The sequence below is a fragment of the Molothrus aeneus genome, chromosome 28 (genome assembly GCF_037042795.1).
Source record: "Molothrus aeneus isolate 106 chromosome 28, BPBGC_Maene_1.0, whole genome shotgun sequence".
Taxonomy (NCBI): Eukaryota; Metazoa; Chordata; class Aves; order Passeriformes; family Icteridae; genus Molothrus; species Molothrus aeneus.
In genome coordinates this window covers 2078288-2084287 of record NC_089673.1, presented here as the reverse complement: position 1 = coordinate 2084287, position 6000 = coordinate 2078288, and the positions used below count along the sequence as shown (strand labels likewise).

General features: G+C 52.9%; 2 pseudogenes; one reads left to right on the top strand and one right to left on the bottom strand.

The window, feature by feature from the left end:
* Positions 1–1306: 1306 nt before the first annotated feature.
* LOC136567399 (feather keratin Cos1-2-like) lies at positions 1307–2077 on the top strand (annotated as a pseudogene).
* Positions 2078–5125: 3048 nt separating this feature from the next.
* LOC136567373 (feather keratin Cos2-2-like) lies at positions 5126–5899 on the bottom strand (annotated as a pseudogene).
* Positions 5900–6000: the final 101 nt, after the last annotated feature.

Below are 6000 nucleotides of genomic sequence, written 5' to 3'. Positions count from 1 at the left end.
TCTCCTTCTCTACTTTTCACTCAATAAAGTTCCTTTTTTGCATTCAAACCTTGGCCTCTGATTTCTCCTTCTTTCTGTGACAACTCTTCCATTTTGCTCACTTGGAAATGGGTGGAGGAAGCACAGCTTTGCAATCCCTGCAGTGCCATTTAGTTTGTTCCTTTTCCCTTGAGGCTGACAAAGATGTCCCTCTATGTGAGGCTGTTGAGGCATTGTGATAAACTGCCCAGGAAGGGTTTTAGATTCCTCAACCCTGGAAGTGTGCCCGACCAGGATGGACACAGCTTGGAGCAAGCTGGTTTAGTGGGTGCCCACCTGTTGAGGAAGGGAAGAGTGGAAAGAAAAGGTCTTGAAGTTGCCTTCCAGACGAAACCATTTCCAATGAAATCTGCTTTCTCAGAGGCATCAGCAGTGGGACAAATGTGCTCAGTGCTGGGCAGCGCTGAGTGCCCTTTGGACACAGCTGGAGCTGACTCAGTCACAGCTGGCTGGAGCCACTGGACTCTTCTCACAGAGCCCATTCCTGCAGCCTTAGGTACAAAGTGTGCCATCAGGAGCAACCATGACACAGGAAGAAGCCCTGCTTCCTGGGAAATTACCAGCCATCACTTCCTGAGGGAAGGAGGCCATAAATTGATTTTCTTTCCCAGTGTACTTGTGCTTGCATAATCTTTCATTTTAGCTTTGGAAAACTGCCTTCTCTCATACTTAGTGTTGGTGTCAGTTTGGTTTTCGCTTGTCTTTCTGCCTGAGAAAGGGGATTGACAGAGCAGCTTGCTGGGCACCATCCATCCAGCCAAGGGCCACCGAGCACAGTTCGGAGTCCAGCCCAGGGCAAGAGCAGGAATGAGCTGCAGAAGCAGCCATGGAGTGCTGACCAAAGGGAGATGCAATAGAGAGGAAACAAGACCACAAAGAACACCTTCTGTCCCCTATCCATTCCCAAAATGGGCCAGGAAAATAGGCTACACGTGAAAACTCATGGGATGTCACAAAGGGATGCAGGAGAGATGGGCAGGGATAGAGGAAGAATGAGAGTGATGCCCTGAGAGCTTTGCCACAAAGAAACCCACAGGAATGACACAGGTTCAGGTCAGGTGCCTGCATGGAATGCCACCAGACCATGATCCAAGCATTCTGCCTCCTCTGACGTGTTCATATCCTGGAAGTTCTGGGATCTCTCATTGCTGGCACTAGAAGGATTCTTTAGATAGGAACGCACAGGGCAGAAGCCAGGAAATAGAGGCTGCAGTGCAGGAAATCAGGACACAGCCCCTACCATTAACTGGGATGGTGCACATTTGACATGAGCTGGTCACAAAATTATGGCTTCCACTAAGGTGCCTGTGGGCCTGAGGCAGGGCAGGACTGCTATAAAAGGCAGCCCAAGTCGCTGCTCTCTCAGCCACTTCTCTCACCTCCTTCTCCTCTTCAGGAATCAGGTGAGTTGGAAGCCTCTTCTCCTCCTCCTGCTGCTGCTTCAAGAGCAGCTCTTGCCTGCCTGGAGGTCTCAGTTGAGAGGGGCTACAATAGCCCAGGGCTGGGAGCTGCTTCTGCTAAAAGAGGGCAGGGGAGAGAAGATCTTGTGCAGACAGAAAGAGAGGCTGGGACTTGGCTGAGGTGGCTCCTGGGCTTTGAGCTGGGCAATGCAATGTGGGCCAGGAGATGCCTGGGCTGCAGGGTGTTTGGGTGCTGTGCTGCTTCTCACGTGTCCTCACTTTGTGCTTCTCCCTGCCCTCTGTGCCAGGTGCACCTGTGAGCCCCAGCCATGTCCTGCTGCAGGCCCTGTGACCCTTGCTGCCAGCCCGGTGGCCCCTGCCCGCTGGCCAGCAGCTGCAATGAGTGCTGTGTCAGGCAGTGCCAGAGCTCCCACGTTGTCATTGAACCCTCCCCTGTGCTGGTGACCCTGCCTGGCCCCATCCTCAGCTCCTTCCCCCAGAACACCGCCGTGGGATCCTCCACCTCTGCTGCTGTTGGCAACATCCTCAGCTGTGGCGGAGTGCCCATCAGCTCTGGGGGCTTTGACATCTCCTGCATCACCAACTGCTATGGCAGCAGTTGTTGTCGTCCCTGCTAAAGCTGCTGCAAACATCCTCAGGCAAGAACCTCCACAACCTCAGAACATGGAGCTGCACTGAAGATGGATCTTTGGAACAATGGATTTGTGCCCTTCACTTACTCCTGTTTCCTTCCACTCTCTTCCCTTCCTTTTCTGTCAGCACCACCCAATGCCAGCCTAGTGGGGCCTGTTTGCCTCCCTCCATCCCTCTGCAGGTCAGGCAAATGGACACCCCCACTGTGCCCCCATGTCTGCTCCTCTTGTCCTCTTTCAGCTACCTCCTTCTCTTCCTTTGACTCAATAAAGTTCTTTTGCATCCAAAGCTGGCTCTCAACTCTCTCCTTCCTTGTGTGGAAATTCTTCCTTTCAGCTCTGAGCAAAAGCTGGAGGAAGCCGAGGGTGGATACTCCCCAGTGGAGTCACTTTACTTTGTGCCTTTCCTTTTGGAGTTCCCAAACACATCCCTGGCTTCCCCAAAAGAGTGGTCATCAGGAGAAGATGTTGCCAAATGGTCACAGGAGTAGGAATGGGAAATAGCAATGCCTGAGGATATTCCACAACCTCCTCTCTTCAAACACCTCCCTCACATTTGCCTTCTGCCCTGCTTGTATCCTGACTGGAAGGGCTGTGTGTTGCCACATGATCAACTCTGTATGGGGACAGAACCAAAACCAAAACCATCCTCCCACCATGCTGGAGTCTGCCAGTGTTTCCCCTTCTGGATATGGGAGAGGAGAAACTCCCTCATCTTTCTGGCCTCAACTTCCCAGACATGTTCAAATGTTTTTCTCCACTTGACTCATTCTTTTTTGACAGCATCATTTTCCCATAGCTCCTGCCTCAGGACACAGGCCACTGTGGCCAGAGGACTCCCCCATCTCCACAGAGACAAAAGAACCCTGTCACCTCAAAGCCTTCACATGAGGCAGGAACAATGAACACTGAGGCAGGAAACACCTGAGGGCTGCAAGGCCCTGGAGGTGGCCCTGGAGGTGGCATGGCCTAGTGTCCTAGGTTGACTATATGATGCTTTCATCCTCAGTTGTCTTGTTCTGTTTATGGTGAATAAATTTTGCACCTTTAAGACTTTTTCTGGGAGTGAAGGAGGGAGAGAAGAAGCATGCAGTTTGTTTTCAGACACTGCACTCACTCCTCCACATTCCTGCTCCTGGACTGAGCTGTCCGCGGACGGACAGACAGCGGGACAGAGCTCTCCTTTGTTTTAGTTAGTGTTAGCTAGCTGAGGCAAAGAAGTTCCCTGGACGGTGGTTTATTCCTTCTTCCCTTTTCTTTGGACCTGTTCAAACCTGCTCTGGACTGAACACCCAGCAGAGCACCAGCAGCTCCACCTGTGGCCCACTGGGCTGGGCCTGGCCTGCGACGTTTCCAGCACCGGAAGGACTGAAAAGAGCCTGAGTGAGCTGAACTGCAGCCCGGGGAGGGGACTTTCTGAGTTTCTCATCTCTTTTGTAGCAACAAGGGGCTTTATTTTTTAATATTCTTTAGGTTTTATTGTTTAATAAACACTTTTTTCACTTTTCTCTAAGGAGGGATTTTCGCCCGAACCAGCTGGGGGAGGAACCAAACAAATCTGCTTTTTTAGAGGAAACCCTTTGGGAATTGTCTCCCAAATTTACCCTGAACCAAGACACTGGGATGGGATTATCCTTGAGAGATGTGGATGCCTTGGCCCTGTCCAGGCTCCTGCACAGAAGCAACTGGGGGCTGAGTGTGTGTCAGTGGCTGGCACTGCTGGGCAGGGAAGGCCCTACAGGCCGTGCAATGGCTGGGCTGAGAGCTCAGCTCAGGCCCAGCTGTGCACACACAGCCAGGGCACTGACACACTGCCAGCCTGGCCAGGTGTGCTCAGAGATGAGCCCAGAGCACAGAGCCCAGCACACGGGCACAGGCACACGGCCAGGGCGCTGCACACAAGGGCCCTGCCCTGTGCACAACCATCCCCGTGCAGGCCAGAGGCTCTCAGGGGCTGTTCCCAGCAGGGCACAAGCACAGGCATGTGCAGACACTGGCACACACTGGGGCCACACTGCCACACTGCCACACACATGTCTGTGGGGGAGCACATGGGGCAGAGGCCTGAGGAAGGGATGGGACTGAGGAGATGCTGGGGAGCTCCCAGCCAGAGCAGATTCTGGCAACACCAAGCAGGACAGAAGCTCAGGCAGCACGGCTACAGGTTGCTCTAGGATTTTGCAAGATGATGAGGGGAGCAAAAAGTTTCATTAAGTAGAGAAATCATGTGATGGGGTGATTGGTTCATGAGCAAAAGAAATGCAGGCTGAGAGCAGAGGAGGCCCCTCCAGGCAGCAGGGATTACAAAAATCTGGCAGCATTACAAAACTTCAGCAGAGTGCCCCAGGCTGGCATCACCTCCAATCCTCTGGATCCATTGTGTGCTTAGTTTATGTCTTATGACTACACTGACACATATTTGCCCCAGGAAACATGGAATCTCACATAACAGCACTAAGAAGAAATATTCGTGAGGTTCTGGGCTGAAATCAAGCATTGCTGATTCCCACTCACCCCCTTTCACCCCCCATTTCTGTCAAGTTTGGGAGACATCTTCCTCTCCTGGTAGTTTTAGTGGAGTACTGAGGGATGTGTTTGTGAGCTCCATGAGAAAAGGCACAAAGTAAAATCCACTCTAGGGAATCCCAAGCTCCGCTTGCTCCACCTTTTGCCCTGAGCTCACAAGAGAAGTTGACACAGATGAGAAGAGAATCAGAGGCCAAGTCTTGGATGCAAAACAACTTTATTGATTCTAAGAAAGAAAAAGGAGGGGGTTCCAGAGAGCACCAGGAGTATCCATTAAGATGCAGTGGGGGTGTCCATCTGCCTGGCCTCCAGAGATAGGGAGGGAGAGAAGCCAACAGGTCCTACTAGGCTGGCATTGAACGCAATTGACTAGAAAGGAACACAAGAGAGAGAAGAGAGGAGAAATAGGAAACAAAAGTCAGAGGCCCTACATACAGTCCCAAAGTTCTGTCTTCATTTCAGCTCCACGTTCTTGGAGGTTCTTCCCTAAGGATGTCACCAGCAGATTTAGCAGGGACGACAACAACTGCTGCCATAGCAGTTGGTGATGCAGGAGATGTCAAAGCCCCCAGAGCTGATGGGCACTCCCTGAGAGCTGAGGATGCTGCCAACAGCAGCAGAGGTGGAGGATCCCACGGCGGTGTTCTGTGGAGAGGAGCTGAGGATGGGCCCAGGCAGGGTCACCAGCACAGCAGGCGGCTGAATGACAACATGGGAGCTCTGGCACTGCCTGACACAGCACTCATTGCAGCTGCTGGCCAGCGGGCAGGGGCCACAGGGCTGGCAGCAAGGCTCACAGGGCTTGCAGCAGGACATGGCTGGGGCTCACAGGTGCACCTGGCACAGAGGGCAGGGAGAAGCACAAAGTGAGGACACGTGAGAAGCAGCACAGCACCCAAACAACCTGCAGCCAAGGAACCTCCTGGCCCACATTGCAGTGCCCAGCTCAAAGCCCAGGAGCCACCTCAGACAAGTCCCAGCCTCGCTCTCTGTCTGCACAAGACCTTCTCTCCCCTGCCCTCTCCCAGCACAAGCAGCTCCCAGCCATGGGCTCTTGTAGCCCCTCTCAGCTGAGACCTCCAGCCAGGCAAGAGCTGCTCTTGAAGCAGCAGCAGCAGCTGCAGCAGGAGAAGAGGCTTTCCACTCACCTGATTCCTGAGGAGGAGGAGGTGAGAGAAGTGGATGAGAGAGCAGAGACTTGGGCTGCCTTTTATAGCAGTCCTGCCCTGCCTCAGGCCCACAGGCAACTTAGTGGAAGCCGTAATTTTCTGACCAGCTCATGTCAAATGCAAACTATCCCAGTTAATGGTAGGGGCTATGTCCTGGTTTCCTGCATTTCTGCCTTTTCATTTCCTGGCTTCTGCCATGTGCATTCCCATTTC